This window comes from Leptidea sinapis, chromosome 8 (assembly GCF_905404315.1).
Source record: "Leptidea sinapis chromosome 8, ilLepSina1.1, whole genome shotgun sequence".
NCBI classification, from domain to species: Eukaryota; Metazoa; Arthropoda; class Insecta; order Lepidoptera; family Pieridae; genus Leptidea; species Leptidea sinapis.
Window position 1 is genome coordinate 679,424 of NC_066272.1, and position 21,529 is coordinate 700,952.

The 21,529-nt window shown below is 33.6% G+C and overlaps 1 protein-coding gene across 3 annotated transcripts in view; it reads right to left on the reverse strand.

Annotated features, from left to right (window-relative positions):
* Nucleotides 1-21,529, reverse strand: part of LOC126965627 (cadherin-99C) — a 222,660-nt gene that overhangs the window by 120,585 nt on the left and 80,546 nt on the right. For 2 of the 3 annotated variants that reach the window (XM_050809296.1, XM_050809293.1), the window contains exon 2: nucleotides 8,712-8,757. The gene's annotated coding sequence lies outside the window, so the exon portion shown is untranslated. Of the gene's footprint in view, nucleotides 1-215; nucleotides 262-8,711; nucleotides 8,758-21,529 lie in introns of all 3 variants that reach the window. The other variant, XM_050809294.1, reaches the window with a different exon arrangement.

The window sequence follows — 21,529 nt, forward strand, 5'->3', positions numbered from 1 at the left end:
AATGAAAGCCGCTATCATAAGGGTGAATTATAGGTGTTGTAATAGCAGTAGTTACCGATCACAATAGTTGAAGCCATTAACTGTTCGTTGTTCGTATCAAATATTACACCATCTCAAGCAACGTTCGGTAATCAATTTTCGAGATTCAATTTATCGAGCCAATTATAAATTTCCTTGCTCCTTAGTCAAGTATCGAGTATCGGTTGCAGACGTACCAGCGAGTCAGAACGAGGTCACCACACCAACCGTTACTCAGCAAACCTGAAAATTGAATCGTGTGAGTGAACCATGTCCTACATTTGCAGAAGTTTAATGTTTAAAAATGAAAGTAAAGCGCGTTTAAAGCGTCGATTCTATATGTTTAATTTGATTTTTTTTTTATTATTTCTGTCTGTTCTGGCTTATCTCGACTAGTCCGATGTTAACGGCATATACAAGTTATTATGTAGTAAAATAATATCATTGAAATTCGACACTGACAATTTCACCAATTTTCGGTCATAGAATTTGTTTTACCTACGGCTTATAAAGATTGGCATACAATTCATCAATCGATCCATATTTGCAAACAATATATTACTGATTTAATATATCTATTTATCCCGTTCTTCGTAGAAATGCCTTTAGGATAAAAAAACCAGATGAAAACATATTACCCTACAACTTCATTAGTTAATTGACATTGATTATAATTTTATGGTTTAAATTCAAATTAAAATATTAGTGGAAGTAGCGGTATTTTGTTACATAGAAATCAATAAAGAGCATGTATTTAATCACATTTCACTCATTAATACCGGGTTTCTAGTTATGTAAACAGCTGAACACAAATCAAATTAACATAAAGCTGTGCATATTGTAGCATTATATATTTACGTATCAGCGGGTGCCCGCGAAATTTCCCACGTATTTTTAGGCATACAATTTTAATTTAACTAAGTTTTTTTGTTTGAGTACTTCATTGGAATGGAACCGCATTAAATCTGGTTTAGCCGTTTTTGAGATTAGTATGCACAAACAAGGGAAATAAAATTGTAAGAACTTTTTAGCTTTGGTAACATGGATAGAAAGAGAGCATAAATTGTTTCATTAAAAATATTTAATGTAAGATACGGCACGCTTTTAGGGATATTTGAGTATAATATGTGGAGTCTGTTAGAGACAATCTCAGAATACAGTCATTAATCATTAACCGATTTGGAAAATATTATTGAAGTCATACTTCTTACACGCGTTAAAGGTGTATTTTTTAGATGAACTGTTATAAGTAATGCATTACATCATTTATGTTAAACAACAAACGGAGTTTTATATTCAAAATAGTTTTAACTATGTTCGCGGCCACGACGCAACTCTTTGCCTTATCGGGACACGTTTGGACAAGCAATTAATTGTAACATTTAATTATAAAGGTTTCCTATTTATTTTTATTCTACTATTCCAAATAAGTATTAAATCGAACGTGTGGATATAGTCAGTTTTTTTAATTAGAATCAGTCAGTTGTTTAAACGAACACCATACAAAAAAATATATCTAGATTGGTGCAAAGGCGAAGGATATTTAAATTAAGATATGGCAAAGATTTACGTTTAAAATTGTTCAACCTTATTGCAGTTGTAACACTTAATGACAAGATACATGTAAATGTCAGTCATAATATACTAGCAAATCCCACAGAGCAACAATAATTATGACGTCACTCTTGTAAAATCTGACTAGAGGCTTGACGGAAATTAAACACGGGACAATTTAAGTCGAACAGCTTAAGCAACAACAAAACATGTTGTGACTTAGACGGAAGAACTAAGTTCCGAGGCAATCTCTTTTCGTATAAGACGAAGCCTAGTGTTATTGTAAAGGGCCTATTACCTTCAAGGGTTCGTGTTTTGTTAGATTTACTTAATGCGATTTCAGCATAGCGTGCAAGTACGTGTGGTCTTAGATACTTTGTTGCTTAATAATAGGAAATGATAAAAGCAATAATATATTAGTATGGTTTCACTGAGTTAGTAGAGGTTATTGTAAATATTACGAACTAATAGTATATTACGAACTAATTCATTCTATCTCTCAAATAATCGAGTTTTCAAGGATTGAAACGCTCTATGGACACATTTTGGTGTAGCTTCATATAGGTGATTAGTTTTTGAGTTTAGCTTTGATAAAGAAACATTTGGTATTTTGCATTTTGACGTGGAGTGAAGGTGGAGGAATTCGGCCGCTGGAACTATCTCGAATAGCTCTTCTGAGCACTCCCCGTGATAAATGCGGTAGAAGTTGCAGAGAGAACCCACATAGAGTTGTGTAGAGTCACAACACCAAAGAATCAAGCCGATCGAAGATGACTTGATCGTCGATGATTCGAACCGCTCTTCGTTGTATGCGGTTAAATGGAAGAAGCTGGTACTGGGGAGTACCCGCCCCGAGGTGAGAACAGTACTCCATGTGAGGCCGAATTTGCGCATACAACCCGCTTACAACTGTTCTTGGAGAAAATTTGATTTTTATGGACGATAACGCTCCCGTTTTGGCGATGTGGAAACGTATATTCAAGGGGTAGGGTCGTAACCTTTTTATGCACCACAACACTTTATATATGCCACTTATATTGTCAAATGATTAAAGCCTGTTTTGGTATTGTATTTTCTAAAGGACGGAAAAAACTAAAACCAAACACTGAGGGCTGGAAAGGTCTTGAAACGTCGGGCTAACTAAAATAAGAATAAAAACGTAACTTTTACACAAAAATCTATACGTCGTTTGGATTGGCCAGCTCGAAATCCCGAACTGAATCCTATGGGCTCTATGGAGCACATTTGGGATATTCTATAACGAAGTGTATGATCGGTGCAGTCCGCTCCGCAAAACATCAGGGAGCTGAGGAATGTAATTGATGCGTAGTGGGAGCGTATTCTACAAGAGACAATTAAATATATCATCGATAGCATGCCCGGACGAATGCTAGATGTCATTTTAGCAAAAGGGGACCACAATCGATATTAAACTATTACATTATACTTAAATGTTAAAAAAATTAAGTATTGACTGCTTTTTTATTTAATGAACATTACCAACATGAACATAGGTATTATGACGATACAACTAGTTAGAATTATGCCAGTGAAACAGGTTATTTAGTTAGGTGTCCGTATTTTGTTAAAGAGTGTATATTTCATTTGATAGTTTAGAGTTTAGACAATACTTCAGTACCATCTCATTATGTACATGTTTCTAGTTACACTCTTTTAACAATTTTGGAAGGCTTCTTCTTTGCACGGATTGCGGCTAGGTAATAAATCGACGTCCCTTTCTGCCGTGAAACAGCAATGTACAAGCATTATTGTGATTGCTTTGAAGGGTATCGTAGCTAATGAATTACTGGGCCAAAGAGAATGAAAATTTCATGTCTTAATGTGACCATCGCAATTGTGGTGTCGCTTTGAGTTTTGGGTTGAAATTCAAATATTTTTATTTAAAAAAGATATGAAATCACTTATTGAAAGTCCCAAACTACTACTCAAGCGAAATTTATGCTTAAGATTTGAGTTGAACAGGTGCATGAAACACAGCAGGCATCTTCTTTTTTTTTACATCAAATTTCGATACAAACAAATTTATAATTTAAATACCCTAGCAGCGGTCAGTTCATTCTCAATTTTAGGTATCATCGCTAAGAACGTCATTTATGTTGTAGTAATTTTTACCATACAAACGTATTTAAATAATTCTTTTGAATTTCGTAATATAGTTGTTTTGATATTTGAGAGTCGTCCCACAACAAATTGACTCGACTTTACCGACTTGTAAGCATAACAAGTCACGTCACTTCTCATAAAAAATACACAGTATGTATAAGTTACGTATAAGAACAATTTAAATTAAATAATATTGAATTTATTATTTTACAAAGAAAGTATAACATCATATATAATATTGAAAGCATTCACTCAAGAAACATAAACATAGTACCTCAAAGTACTGTTTAAAGACACAAATGCCTCCGATTTACAATCACAAAAGATCCCTACTGAGGTACAGTTTCTAGAAATAAGAATACGTAACAATAACCAAATTTGAACGTAACGACTGGCTATTGTGTTAGTTCATAGCTAGCTAGCTCTATATTGTCATACCAAGATGTTTCTCGAGCAAGTATCTTTTGTCAATCGCCTCATATTTATGCAAGGCTAGCACGACTTGTCTCAACCCATTGATGCATTACACGGTACATATTGTATTGTTACTTTTGTGCCTCGAGCTGATTCAGTTACACCTACAAACAGGCGAGATGAAACGGTTGCTTAAGTTAATTCAGAACATATCTGTAGCTCTAGATGTATTACTTAACGTTTGAAACTCAATGAACGTAACCTTTTCGTTTTATATTTGGTTTTTATATTTTATCCGTTATAATTCGTAAAAATTGATGAGAAAATCCTTAAATATTAAATCTAATTGAGAAGTTATCTTAAATAATCCAGTAAATATAACAAACAAGTAGAAAATGTCGGATGCAGCGGATACGGCGTCTTGCGGAAGAGGCATCGGGTTAGATACATCCTACTATTAATATTATAAATGCTAAAGATTGTGAGTGTGTGTGTATGTTTGTTACTTCTTCACGCAAAAACTGCTGAATTACAATAATCTTACACATCAAAATAACACATTATAATAGTTATTCATAGCTCGCAGATTGCCTATTTTTTTCCTACTACTTCACACTTATCGTTATATTTTGGATCTGAGAATCGGCCAACACCCATTTTTTTTACACCAAACATTTCTTTTTATTAATTTATATGGCGATACAACGTTTGCCGGGTCAGCTAGTAATAAATAAAAATGTAAGTACCCGAGGGGATGTAGAAAAAAAATTGATAATTCGCATTTAAACATTCTATATTTATCTTAGGTATCTCAGGTAAAATGCAGCCTCCTTTAATTTTAAATAACAACTTTTAAAATACAATGTTGCTTTGCTACTTTCCTCCTCCAGCTTTTTAAATCATCTCTACTGAATCTTTTTTAAACGGCGCAAAAGTATTTACTTTAACAAGTTGTTAGAAACGAGAAAAACAATTTCTTATTTCTAACAGAACAGTATTGTTACTAACAACGCAAAAATATATTTATATAACCAGATAAGTTTGAAATTAATACCTGTCAAGTCAAATCAAATTTAATATTTACCTTTAAAACAATGATCACACCAATGAACAGTTTCTTGACAATTATAAATAATTTTAAATATCGTTTGCATTACTGTTATTCACAGAACATACACGTTTTAACTTAAGTTAATGAAATTTAAGAAAATCGCCAAAAACAATTTTTTACTTCGTTACAAATAAAAAACCAGTGATGGCTATCAATGACTTCGTTGACAAAAAACTGTCATTTTGGCGGTGTTTCATGTGCAAAATAAATTGTGTTTATTATTATTTTACTCACAGGTCGCTCAGTGGTCATGATTAACTTTTTTTTTCACTTGAAATTGAAAAAAATCCAAAAGTAAGAACACAATTGACTTACTTTTCAACCGTAAAGACTTTAAGAGAAAAAATGGTAGTATATCACGGAAAAACTACTGAAAATGTTCAATTAATTGTTCTAAGTTTTATTCTTTACACACGTGGCCCTTATCTAAAAAGAACACTTTAAATTTTTGAACAGTTTTTATTGGTTATTTGATAAGCATCAGGCAAGATTTGTAAGTTTGTCTAAACACAACTGTATGAATATGAAACATGCCGCTCTTAGTTGTGTCTTTCTAGAAGTTATCACGTTACAGACATTCTTGAAACATCTTTAACATGTAACAGATTTACAGATAAATGACTTGTAGTGGAGAAAAGTGACAGTTACTCCTTTTAGTTGAATATTAACCATTAAATTTATTGTACTTATACATGATTTGGAAGCAGATATTGCCGAATATTTTATATCACAGCACACATTAACACTGTAACAAATTAGAAGTCACTCCTAATGACTGCTCCTGTGAAGTACTCGGTAAAGAAGTAACCATGAAGTACTTGGGAGTTGTCATCGACGAAAACCTAAAGTGTCACCCCCACATCACAGCACTTGCTAATAGAGTCAGGAGGCTAATCCCCGTATTTAGAAACCTCCGTGACGTTGCTGACACCAAATTGATAATACAGGTTTATAAAGCACTATGTCAATCCCTAATGATCTATTGCATATCTGCATGGGGTGGAGCAGCCTCCTCACACCTTATTGAGGTAGAAAGAGCGCAAAGAGCTATCATAAAGGTGATGCTCGGTAAACCTCGTGGATTCTCTACTGAGGAACTATACAAAATCACTGAACTTCTTACGGTACGCCAGCTGTATATAGACAACGTTACACGTTACCATCGGATGCACCGAGTTCCACCACTGGACAGTACTCCCCGACGTCGACCTGTAATACACATTCCCCGAACAAAAAGTTCATTTGTACAACGCCAATATAACTATTTGGGACGATATCTTTTCAAAAATATTAATACAAAACTTAAAATAATGCATTGTAATATATATGAACTTAGACATAAATTCAAGAACATGTTAAGAAACCTAAATTATGAAGCTACTGAAAATCTTATTCGGACACCACTACTTAAACCAGGTATAGCATTTGATAAATAAAAAGCTAAACACATACTCACACACACACACACACATACACACACACACACACACACACATACACACACAAACACACAACACACGCCCTAAATTATATATAAAATAGTTTCTGTGTTCATAATTTGTTGCATAACTTCCATTGTTAGACCTTAAAATATGTTGATGTCTGTTATTTGACATTTTACATTGCACAACTGGGAAGAGACTGACCCCCATGTCACGGGCTGTCCTAGTTTGGGGGTCGAGGGTAATTTTAAGCAAAATTGTATTTTTTTTGCAACAAATAAAGATTTATTATTATTATTACAGTTAATTTCAAACAAGATCAGGCGATACTTTATATATTTTAATCTCGTCTCGTGTTTAGAACACTATAACCATTTTTGGGAGGATGTGCCTAATACCAGTTGGCAATTCTTGAATCAATAGAGCATTGAGCAAAAGGATAAGCGGCGACCATTCGTGGTTTGAAACAGGCTTCGAAACTTGAAACACAGACAGGTGGATTTCTTATCGGTTTAATGTGGAATATATTTTAGAGAGTGCACTTCACTTAGTCGCGGAATGAATTAAAAACTCCCTCACGCATTGGTTACTTACATTTATAATTAAATGTAAGTAACGATGCCGAGTTACGAACGCAAATTAAAGGTAAGTTACGATGCCAACTTGAAAATATAAATTAGATGTAAGTTACGATGCGAACCTTCCGATGTCGGTTTTTATAGAACAATATAATTTGGGTCTCTTTAAGTCCAGAATTAATATACTAGGCATTGACTTTTTCACGAGCAGACTGCTCTGTTCGTGAAAAATGAAAGTTATCAGTCAGATGTAAGGAAAATTATATTGGAATAAATTTCAATTGTTTATAATATATTTGAAAATGATCGTAAAGATGGGGTAGCCACTGGTGTTTTTATTGCCTCAAAATACTTCTTACTTACATTATGGTAAGAAAAGTTTTTTTAAGTTTAAAAGATAAATAATCTCCAAAAAGGGAGCCGCCATGATCGTCATTTCTTACAAAACATAAACAAAGAAATGTCAAATGTGCAGTGCAATCCTTATTGATTTTTATAATTATATAAATGACCTGTATCGTTGGTGTGTTGCTAAAACAGTAATAAAACTATGATTTTAAATTTGAAAGTATAAATAATTCTCATGTGTTTTTTTAATACAGTTATTGATTGAACGCGGAACGCGGGAACACTGAGGCGAACAGATATTTGATTACGGATTATGATAGAAATTACTTGAAGGTCCTTTCACGATTCGTAAGTCGTCAATTGAACATAAAATTGTCAAGTTTAATTGACGGGCAATAATAGAGACTAGTGGTGCTAGTGGTCGCCCCGAGCACAGAGGTTGTAATCAACCGCAATTCATTCAAATTGGTAGTTATTGAGATTTTATAATCGAAATTTTTCTCACTTTATTTTTAATACTCTGCCTTCTCTTCGACATTGTCAATTAGACGGTCGCACAATGTAATATATATCAAGAAATAATTCAAATCATTTCTACAGTTTTGTACATATAAACTTTGATAACGTTAAATTTAACATTTCTTCGTGTAGACAATATCCAAACAATTAGATCTGAATATTTCTTATTAATGACATCCATATTTCTAATTTTCACATTTTACTTCTTGAAGGTCGAGTTTCCGTCCAACTAAATAAGAAAAAAATTTCATAAAGCTTACTATAATCGGCGAATTGTTTGTTATAGGTGCAGAACAATTATATCAATCAATTCGACAGTTCATGCTTTTTTATGTGTATAATTAAAACAAGACAAACTTAACACCTAGCATGGCTCATATTTAACAGTTATAGTTAGTTTTCAGATGTCCTTATACGGGTTTTGTGCTCGTAAATCATCGTTAAGCAAGTCATAATAATTTAATATCTCTATTCACAAGAGCTGCGTAGGTCGTCGACTAATTCCGCAAGCTTTGATACAGCCGTCCACGTAGCCACACCTTGGCTTTCATCCATAATGGATTTTCAATTAATTCATAAATAACCTCATTATATTGAACTTACCTAACAGCGTTTATAACTCCTCATAATCGCACTAACATCCTCATATCTGCGAACAATAAATGGCATACATTAATAATTATAATACCAGGAAATTAATTAAAATAACAAAAGTTACTTATTTAACGAGTTTATCTGTTTTAAATGTGAAGGCTGGAATAAAAACTTTATAGAAATATTTTATTATTGGAACATAAAATCAATCAACCAAAGAATTTTTGGGTACATAAGAAAGCTCCCACTGTGGGCGTTGTATCAAGCTGTGATTTTAACGACAATTATTTTTTATCGCTATAGTAATAATGTAGTTCTCATATAAAATGCAATCGTAATTCAAATAACAATTTATAGTTTAACCGTACATTCGCTGCAACTGTTAAAAAATCCTCCATCGATTAGGAAGGTATGTTTTTTGTTTTGTTGTTTTTTTGTTCGAAGTGGACATGTTCAAACACTGACTTTATTATGTATTATAGTTTATGTTTCTTCCTGTATATGTTATCCTCATGCATCTTAAATATTATATTCGTAACCCATTGGCCTGATATACACAAACCGTACGAATCTAGCAAATGGGTTTTACAAAATATTTGTAACCTCAACAATTATAAATGTGCAACTAATTTGTTAAACATTCAAAACACACGAATATTAATAATATATCTCATTCTCTTTTTCTGGAACAGTCAATTACTAGATTATTTATTAGTTTGCTATTATAAGAAAATCTCATAACTATACAATAAAATCAATTTGATCTATTTTTCAGCTATAATGACTTTAAGGCTGTAAGCTTAGCATAACCTTCGATTTTCTTATTATACTCATTTGACAGATGATATTATGCTGAGCTAAAAGCTAAGATCAAGCAATAGGTTAAATTCACGGTTTATCACACTCAGCTTCGTTAGATATATGTAAGTAAAGTCTGGGCAGAGTCTAAGAAGGCTTTATAAGAAGGCTCAGCTTAAGAGAAAAAATGCTGACAATAGTGATTTATAAAAATGAAATGAAATGATAAAAGTAGACACATGGCCTTTATCTAAAAAAAATTGCGATATTTTCATTTAATGTAAAGTGTTAAAGTTTTAAGGAAAAACATTTATCATAAGCACGTGCTCAGTCACGTGTGTACGAGGACAATGTTCCGGTATCAGCTAGTATTTTAATAAAAGTAATGAATGAATATACTAATCATAAAATCTGCAATCACAGAAATGAATGGAAACTTAATCTAGTAGCTAAAAGCGATCTAAAGATACATAAATCAAAAATCGTCTGTGATGAATGTTGTAAGCTTTTTGTGCGATTGCATTTCCTTTCTGGGACATAATAATTTAATGTTTGATATTAACATTGCTATTGACAAAGCCCTTACGTCGCTAGATGCCATTTTGCAAAAGCTTGATGAGATAATTACATTTGATACATAAAAAGAAGTGAGAAGCCGTTCGTAGTGAAGCTAGTTTTATTTCGCAGATCACGTTCCGAATATATTTTTAGATTGCAAGTTGAATGGACTGTTACGACGGTGGAATACAATTCGAAAATATTGCAAATTAGTACTTGGAAGGCGTTTCATTCATGTTGTTTTACGGAAATTTATATTATGTAGTTCTATTTAGGTTCATGATGAATTAATGTATCTGTTAATGGCAATATTTCAATTCTTTTAAAACAATTATTTCAAATGTGGTCTGTGAAAGCAAAATTAGTTTTAAATAATGTTATCATTACAATCTTTATTTGTGAAAACGGCCACCACTAATTTCACAAATACAAAGTTTCGGGTTGAGATGGAAGCATGTAGACAAAGTACCTACCATACAGACTAAAGGAATAATACTTACAAAAATTAAATAAAAGCTTAAGTATTGTCTTCTAAACAATTTGTAATTTTTAAGTGATTATTAAAAATACTATTTTATAAGGTAAGGCGTAACAATCCGAGAGTTGAACAAACATACAAAACTTAACGGATCATGCGTCATTAGTGCGCTTGATTTAGTTGGTCAGACTGCTAGGGTATATTTTTTGGGGCGCAAGTTTAAATCCTCTATAAATTTGAGAGTACAAATTCAATTTGTGTATAATAAATGTAGCACCGAACGTCACGTCATAATTACATTGTTTCCGGCTCTTAGCGTTCCTCCTGACGTCGTTGTTTAATGCCTAGCGTTCCACAAACGTGGGATTTTACAGAAATTGTTCCAAACTTTGAAACTGAACTTTAGCTCAGTACATCCTAAGATGAATTGACGGCATCTCAAATGCTGTAAATTCATCTTGAAGATGTGAATAGGCCGCGGTTTTCGATTAACATAACATAAAAACACATTTTCTCACTCTCATATAAAAAAATGGAGGCGTAAGTCTTCTGAGCGTTGCGTATTTGTGTTGTGCTACCAACGGTAGAGTCACTATTTATTGACAAATCAAATTAAGTGGCTCATTATCGGGCTGTCAGCTTGGAGGAGCTACGATGGTGTATGCTTGGTCTGTTGTTCTAACTTGCACTTCTGTCATGTGTACTTTGGCAAGCGCTGTTTTTTTAACTTAAATTTCATTAATATATATATATATATATATATATATATATATATAAATTATAAATTATCGTGATTATTTAAAGTAAATAGATAAGTACGTATTGCTTGATAATATATTATTAATATATTCGATCTTTCATCGCACGCAAAAAAGTGTTACCGGAATGAAAATTTACAAAGAATAAGTATAAATCTCTCTTGAAACTGACACTGATGTATTGGTCTACCGCATCAATAACATGTGGTGACATCCTCGCTCAGAACTAATGTCACGTTTTTACTCAAGCCGGCGGCGTCGAAGGCGGAATGTCGTTCTTATGACTATATTAAAATGCACTGTTCTTAGTGTTTTAATAACTAATATAAGTTTGGCACGATACTTGTATCACAATACAAGTAATATAACAGTATCGCAACTCAGCGGTCTCCTTGATATTTATACCTACGTGTGGGTCGGAGCGCTAGGGTTGGTACATACATATATATGTATGTATGTATACATGTATATAACGATAGACCAGGCGGCCAGCGTCGCAGACTAGCGGCGTACGTCGTGGCACTGGCAGCCGTGTTTATGTGAGTGTATGTCGATTCAGGCGCTCTAGTATTATGTTAAAGTAGTGTTCTATTACTATATGGTACTTGTATCAATACGAAGTGAAACTAATACGAGAAGAAGATCAAGAAGTCAGTCACATGAATTAACATAGCAATTGATGATAACCGCAAAATGTAGGGTGTGCGGTCTGCATATTTAATGACACAAACCAAAGTCTATGTGGTGGCCTCAATGTGACTGTACTGACGGCATGACGTTATTTGACAGGTCCACACATACTTCGAACTAAATGTACCTCAATTAATCCTTAATATTTCCTCAATTTTAATATTTCCCTAATTAATCAATTCTCAATTTTTCACATGTGACATCTTTCCTGATGCCAGGATGCCAGTTGGGGATCTCGTTCCCTGTGCCTTTTACTGCCAACCACATGGCTGAGGGCCACGAATTCCGGTATATACCCTGTGCTTCCCCGGGGTATAAGAAAAATGAGGAAGTCACAGGACGTAACAAACGATTAAGGGCATTTACCAGTGGGAGGCTCCTATTGTAATAATGTGTAAGCACTATTTTGTTTCGGTCTAAAGGGCGCCGTAGCTAGTGAAATTACAGGGCAAATAAGACTTATCTACTGAGAATTTTTGCGTTTTTCAACAATCCTGAGCGACACTGCATTGTAACAGGCAGGGCGTACCAATAACTATCAGCTGAACTTCCTGCTCGTCTCGTCCCTTGTTGTCGTAAAAAAAAAGCCTTTCATTTGTTTATAACATCTTAATTAATCAAAGACACCCGCGTGTTTATAACCCTGAAGCGATATTAGTCAGAGATGCTACAAATCTGCATTTCCCGGTTATATTTCTAAGTTCTACGTAATAAATGGTAAGTCCACGGGCATTATTCCTGACCTTGTGCTGATTTTCTCACGAATTTTCCTACTGAAAAATCGGTACCGGGTTCGAACCCGAGACCTCAAGCACTGCGTATGTCAGCACAACACAGTAATAGAATAGCAGCGTAACTCAGCGTTATCTTGAAATTTATACCTACGTCTTCGCGAAGTTTTAGGGTCGGTACACACCAACAGTATTATTTCGAATTGACGAGGTGGGTGGCGCGGCGCAGCTTATTAAACTCGGACAGCCACAAGTCTCAGGGTCGCACGGCGTGCCACTCAATACTTCTGTCGCCCCAAGATTGCTATGCGGCCGTGTAAATGGTGTTTATGTGTGCGTGCGTCGATTAGGGCGCTTATATGAATAAAACGAAGTACTGTATTTCGCCACCAGACAGTTAACACCTAAATCAATATGTAATTATCTCCATGCATTCAAGACAACCGAAAACAAAATAACTGTAACTACCAGAGCTGCACTGGATGAAATGAATCGTTTAAGTAACATACGACGTGATGTCTAATCGTGATTTGTTATTGTAGCCGGGCTCGCGGGATCGTGATCCCTTTATTAACACTATAAAGATGTTCATGTTTATACAAACAATTACACAGACTAACGGTTGTTTTGTATTGTATGTTTGATTCTATTCCGTTGGTAACTTTATAGTCATGGTTTCTTGTTTGTTTATTATTTGGTGGTAATGGCACAATAATTTAAAGTAGTCCACACGTGACCTTAATACATTGATTTCATGAGATTTGGTCTTAATACGTTATCGAGATAGATCAAAAAATAATATTGATTTAAAATTACGATTATGACGGGGTTTTGAAATGCCAGTATTTACCTGAGCAATTCCTCCCAGTGCTCCCCATGATATACCAAAATGTACATAATATTTAATCAGATAACTTGATTTGTCGATTGTATGAAGTCAAATAGAAAGATCTTATACTTGGGAGGTACTATTCATAAGAAAACAAAATAATATTAATGTTGAAGCAAATAAACTCACAACTCAAACTAAGTATAGTAAATTGATTGAAAGCATTGTAATATGTTAAATAAGCTTACAAATTACAAATATAATAGGTAAAGGGGATTGACCGAACATGGTTTCGTTTTGTTATCAGAATCAAACTGGTGTCAAAAATTCAATTTTCTTAATAAAATTCTCTAAAATACGAAGCTTCACCAGACAAAAATGTAGTTGTAATAAAAAAAAATTGAGACAAAAATGATAAAATAAAAAGTTTTAGCTTAAAATACTTAAATTTGGATCGCAATGACCTTTAATATGCTTTGCTTTATAATTAAAAGATCAGACGGAACGGTGAAATAGGTGACTGTTCGCTCGTGAATCCCTAGTCCCTACTGGATAGCCGCGTTGATGTGGCCGCCGTTCATACTATTTATACGAAGAATGCATATTAATAGTATATTGAGCCTTATTTTTATACATTTGCGGTTCTTTTCAGTAGGTACTTACCTAGTAGGTATGAGGTCAGACAAAGGTATTGCTTTTTTATTATAAGTAATAACAATGTAATGTTTAACTCTGATAAAAACCCGATATACAAAAAAATATTTATTTGAAATACGAATCGCTCTACAATCATCTGATATGTTTCAATTTTGTCAAGAATTGTAAACTAATGTAAACTATACTCGTGAACATTTGAACCCATTTTTTGCAAATACGATGATGATGAACGAAATATGATGATGAAATCAATGCCCTTACTTCGGTGGTCAATCTCCTTTGATTAAATATAATATGATATTATTAATTTTTAGTAGAGTGGATTTTGTTCTTGACCAGATTTTTATTTACTCTAATACTACTACCTGCTTCGATTTATTAAAAGGGCTGGTGAATAAATAAGCGATGTTTTTTCGAAGATATTAGCTCAGCATGTGGCATTAGATACAGATTTCTGATAATTATAGTTTACGAGTATACTAAATAAATAATTAAAATTCTTTTTGGCCTTATTCTTGCGAAGAACACTGTATTGTTTACGATTTTAAAATCAAAATGACTTTTTGAATATAACAACTTATTGCCGAGTGGTAAATACTCTTTCTAAAGAGGTTTATAATATGACTATTTAATTTGTTTTACCGTATTTGTCACACAAATAAATGTATTTCCAGTTTATAGTCCAATTAAACTCACTCATGCGTGTGCGCAATATGCTAAATGTTTAGCAGTAAATAATACTCGGAGAGTTTCTTGCGCCGTTTTATTCTCTCTCAAAATGTATCTCTGGTGACATTAAAAAGTATTCGAGATACATGATTTCTTATAATAGTAACTGAACTGTGTTATCTTTGCATTAAATATGGCTTCTTGAACTTGAATGTCTTTGCTTATCTTAATCGCAACCTCATACAAAACAAACATTCATAACAGTACCCGTGGGTGAGGAACTAAACATTTCTGGAATGCAAACAATGCCAGCTAAACCATCGACACAGCATTATCAAAATTTGGCAGTTCAATTTCAAACTCAACCGTAACATTGTATTAATAGGAGCTAATTTAAATGATTTATGATCGCAATGCGTTCACGATCCGTTAAAGAAATAACGCTTATGTAAATTTAAACGATTATGACGAAGCATTAACTATAGCAGATGATATGTTAATGTAATTTAAGATTAATTGTTAAGAGATGCGAAGAAAAATTGCTTGTTAGTGACTAGGTGTATATATCATATCGACTGGCAGCGTGAACAAACCAGTTTAAATGTTTCGTCTGATCAAAGCCGAATAGCAGGCGTAGTGCGGTATGATCTATTGAACAGGTGGGACAATAAGTTTGTATGCAATAACAGAATGATATCATAAAGAGGATTTTTTTTTGCAATTTTTCCATACAAACGTTCTCGACTCTTTTCTCCATGTTTTTAACGCTAAATCATTTTTTTTTTTAAATAATATCAATATTATCATTATCTTTGTCTCCCTGTTTTCCTTTTATGACATTTTAGTTCTAAAATAGGTACTTTAAAAGAACTTAAATCGGCTTAATCATATATATCAGAAACTGGGGCGAAGTATGTAAATCTGATAACAATAACTGAAAAATCAAAACAGCCCGATATATAATATTTCTGAACTACTCAACATCAAAAATATCTCTCCAGTTAGTCAATTTGCGAGGGAGACATTGCCGAGAACAAACTTCTCAGATGCTGTTGTCCTTACGACACTGGTGGCAGGCCCGCGTGAGCGCCACGGAATGTTGTTTAAGAATTATTAAATGTGAAAAAGGGCTTAGCTTTCCTCTAGACAGAATTTAAAGAGATAAACATTAATGATAATGTTAATCATGTCCACAGGCACATAAGCAAATTTGCTATAAACAGTGATAATCCTAATATTAACTTATATACTTGCGAAAACTGCCACCAAATTTTTTACAAGTATATGAACAATTAACATTATATAAAGAAAAGAAAAAATAACAATACAAATGTTAAAAAACAATAAAGAAAGAGATATTAATGCCTTAAAACATGGAAGGATTATTTAATAACTAGAATGATAACAAACGAGGCAGCAGCGCGATTCGCAAAAAGGAAAGTTCTCAGCAAACGTTATGACGTATTTTCCTAACACTGATATTATGTACTTCCTATATTTTTTTCCGTGCAAGCTATTTTGGCAGCATTATAACATTGCGAATATATATTTTTACAACGTAGTACCAAAAAGTGTACAAAGCAAATGTGTTACGAAATTCCAAAGAATTTTATAAAAAACGTAGGTATATGTTGTAAAGGTTCATCATCATCATCAGCCGGAAGACGTCAACTGCTGGACAAAAGCCTTTCCCAAGGATAGCCACGACGATCGGTCCTGCGCTGCCCTCATCCAACGTATTCCGGCGATCTTGGCTAGATCGTGGGTCTACTATCACTGCGTCTTCGTACAGTTACTTGTAAAGATTACTATAACATAAATGACTTAATAATACCACAGATTGGGAATGGAGCGACTGCCTTCAGGCTATATAATATTATATTTTATTGTACGCAGTCGGCCGCTCGTTATAGTATAATACGCGCACGATAGGATGGGATCCGGTCGCCAACTTCGTAACGTCAACTCCGACGATATTTTTAAAATCATTCGTCAACAGAGAAAAGTTCCGTCGCTGTTTCAACGAGCGGGGGTTATATAAAAGACAAGCTATTATCTTCGACTTCATCTATTAAAATAATTGCCATATCATATATGTTAATCCAGATCAAATTTCATTGATTTCAGCTAGTATGGCGTGATTAAGTAACAAACATTCAAACTTTTACGAAAATATTATTATAAATGAACCATAGTCAGCCATGGCTGATTTTATCTAGTATTTGTATAAAACAATACAGCGACCCGCTAACACGATAGCCTTTCTAAGCAATTTAATCAATTAAATTACGGCAATTCAATATTTACAACTATTTAATCCAATAAAACCGAGTCAATATAAATTGTTAGTTATAAAATAATTCAATGAAACAAGTTCTCTAATTAAATTTTCTTGGCGCCATTATGCCCTTATTTGTTACTAAACACAGCCTATATGGTTTAGTACTTGTACTATTAGGAAGTAACTAGTATTAATGGATTCCACTATGGTGTACGGTTCCACTGGCGTTTATCTCCTCGATTTTACACCTAATTTCACTTAACAGCTACATGGCAAGATACTTCATGTTTTTAAACTTATTTAATAAAGAAAGTTTCAAATTTGATTACAGCGCAGTCAATAAATATATATTTAAATCAAATAGTAGATATCTAATGTGAAGGGAATAATAAAGTATATTTATATTAAATACTAATAATGGAAACCCGTGTAATTGTAGCTGTATTGAACCCGGCATTCGTTTTTTTTTATGAGAGGGGGCAAACAGGCAAGAAGCTCACGGGATGGGGAGAGGTGAGGCAACCGCCCATGGACATCCGCAACAACAGGTGTGTCAAGAATTGCGTTGCCGGCCTTTAAGGTGGTATGTATGTATGTATGCTTTTTTTCTTGAAGGTCCCTAAGTCGTATCTGTTCGGGAAGACCGCTGCCGGTAGTTGATTCCACAATGTGGCTGTGCGAGGCATGAAATTTCGAACAAAACGCGCGGTTGTGGAATGCCAGACGTCTACGTGATGCGGATGGTACTTTGCACGTAATGTCCGGTGGTGGAATTCGGCCGTTCGTTACGTTCGACACATGCGTTTTGGCGAAATTTACTAACAGTTCCTCTTCGTTTTTAGTATGTGTATAACTACATTTACCTGAACCTCATATAAAAATGCAGTTACAATCACACTACTTTTAATTCTTTAGTTTTTATTTAATTAAATGTGTAACACACGCGTCATCAACAAAAATACTTATGAACATACACATAAATATATATTTGTTGGACGAAATAAGAAGTTATTTAATTTAAAGTCGATAATATTTACTTTATATTTAATTCAGCTTTACTTTAGTAAAGGTAAATGTTAATAGAACACGACACATTTTCTACAAATTATCCAGAGGTATAAATTCCGTTTTTTAATTTATGTTTATATTGGAACTTTTTTCATATACTTTAACTATGTAGAAGTTCTATTATAAATACAAATACAAACTGCTTACAAAAATACTACTAGAAAAGGTTTAAAACATTGCTGTCAATCAAACATTCCAGCAGATAGCTTGCTTTAACTTTAACACTTCTGTGTACACAACAGTAGTCTTTTGTTCTACGTTTTCGTGTTTATGGACTATTTGAGCGTGCGATTATATTATCACATTGCGTAGTAAGTTTTTATGGCTTTTGCTTCTAGTACTTAGCGTTTAGTCTCACGTTTAAACAGTTTGAATGCACGCTATGATGGTTTGAGATTTTAACTAAATATTAGAATGAGAAATTGTCAAGAGGCTTCTGCTGACATCACCGAAGTTCCGTTCGATGCCCCGGATGCTGTTAATTAAACTAAACTAAATGTTCTTAATTTTTGCTTTATAATCAAATTGATAGTTTCATTTTACGCTCAACTTCAGTCAGTCAGAACAATTTTATATTTATATTAGCCTTAATTTTGATATGGTTACTATATCTAATAATAATAAGGTAACCTTAACTTTAGTTGAACCCTGGGTTTTGAGATCCTGGGTTTTATTTATTTATTTATATTTAAATGTCTGATAGACAACGGGAAAAATTGAATCAAGTTATCCAGTTCAATCCAGGACTGGTAAGGCATCAATACAGTCAGCAATTCATTTAAATTCATTCCGGTAATCTAAAAGTTGCAAAATTATTTGCTTCAATCTATGTGTAATGCAGTTAGGCAAATTGAGCAGTTATTTCGTAAGAGTATCAATAGATATAAACAAATGAATATCAATTACGAAGTATTATACACTGATACTAATCTAAACTCAACGAAATATCACAATTTAAAATCACAAATATTATTAGGTCCAACATTCAGCACTTTAATGGCTATAATCGTATAATTTATACTTTCTACTTGCCCCACGGGAACAGCAAGTAAATTCTACTTAAGTGATAAGAGAATAATGATAAGGCTGCGGACAGTAATTGTGGAACAATTGCCAACTGCGGGAAGCTAATTGTCGGTATCTATGATCAGGCTCCCAAACGGAAGATTTATTTACAAATCTCCGATCTTGGGGGCTGTGCTTACTACGGATAAATAAATTATGTCTGTCTGGTGCCTGAGGTTGCACTTCCGCGTGTGGGATGTAGATTCACACTTCACAGGCTACATGTGGATACCTGATGGATAAGTCAACGTGCTAATGAGCCCTTGGTCGCAGTTCGCATCACATTGATGGTAAGAGCTGGCGAGATTCATAGTCAAGTGTGCGTGTGTATTTATTACCAACTATTTCACATAGATTAAGATGTCATAATTTTAGTTTATTTTCGTATTTCGCTGCGACCGATTCGTACTCTTACGTAAATTTAATTTGTAGGTATATTTAATCGCAGAAGTGAGGAATATCATTTCAAAATTATAACAAACTTTTGAATTCTGCTTATACCTTGTACAAATACAGCGAAGGAAAGCCAGCGAAAAGTATTCCTTCTCCTTTACTAACCTCGCCATACACTCTTTCTCTCTCGTTCGATAGCTCTCTTTCGCTGTCGTTCGTTATGTGTAGACCCGGCCTTAGAAACGGCAACGAAAGGCCCTCAATAAAACTGGGTATTTATTGCCTTATAGCTTTAATTTCATTAACTGCTTAATATTAAATTGCACAATATGTTCTGGGGGTGGTGTGTTTCACAATAGGGACCAGATGTGGCAAGGTTGGGAGGGAGGTCAAAAAATGATGAAGTTCGAGGGACGTATGGATGGCCTCTTACCTTACAGAAGCCTGAACGAACTTACCAGAGTTAACACAATTACCACAACTCATTAATATTTTGAGCGGAAACATAAAATCAACATTTATTAACATCTTAAATTCGAACTACAAATCACCTCAATCAATCCTACAACGGCCCGAGAAATGTTACTAAATAACAAGCTAATTTCTCTTCCCTATAGATGTAAATGTCTCTATTAACTTATCAATGAAGTGACTGAGAGCTACTCTCTCTCCCTCCTTAGATAATTTAACAATAACAAATGTCGTGCGTATAAATAAGTAAATAAGCGTGAGAAATATAATAAAATATTTATATTAACACGTCGATACTTTATACTGTATGGGAAATATCAAGAAGATGATAATATGTTAAACGTAATATAGCTGTGTCATATATCACGACTCACAGACAACAGATGGACGATAAATACAACGAAATGGAAAGGGCAGGTGGGCATTAGAAAAGTTGGAAGACCGTGTAAGAGGTGGGCTGATGATGTGATTGAATACGCTGGAAAAGACTGGCTAATATTGGGCAAAGACCGAATAGTATGGAAAAAAATGGAGGAGGCCTTCACCCAAAGAGGGGCCCATACTACTAATTAAACATTTATTATTAAGAAATAGAAAAAAAATACTAACATAAAACTATTCTCTTTTTAAATTCTTATAATATTAGTCTTAAGTTAAGTTTACTAACAATAATTATAGGTTTGTTTTAATTTTTAAATTTAGCTTAACTTAATTATGTAATTTAGTATGGGAATAAAAGGCTTTTTTATTTTTATTTTTATTTTTTATAATATAGCTGTGTAACATATTGGTATTATATTATAATCTCGCTCTGTTTGTCTTCATTCAAGCAATAGGCTTTTTGATATGAATATTTTGTTTACTACATTCCACGCAATCATTATGAGAAAAAATTATATTAGTTACCTCAGACTTATGACTTACTTATATGTCAATTGCGAATATCATAATGTTAATAACAGGAGCAAGTATCACTTGTGCCACGTATGTAAGTAATACTCGACTATCACGAGTCAGTAACACTTTCCTTGTGCAAACTTTAAAAGGATTGTGAAAATATGTTAGATACTATAATATAAACAATACCTTGGCTATGGACCAATCACTACTATGGTTATTTGATATTATTTATTAATTTGTTCTATAATTTGAATATTTATCGTTCTTCTCAGGTGTCTTCCCTTTTCCGAATGCATGTTAAATGGCTGTCAATAAGTAATTTTGAATAAACGATGTACCCATTAAGATTTACAAGACAGCCTCGAGCAAAAATTAAAGTAATATATGTCACATTACAGTACGAAACTTACGAAGACTTTGCTCGGATGTTACATATGTAAAACTTTGCTGAGTGTGTGCTTAGCTTAACTTTGATTTAATT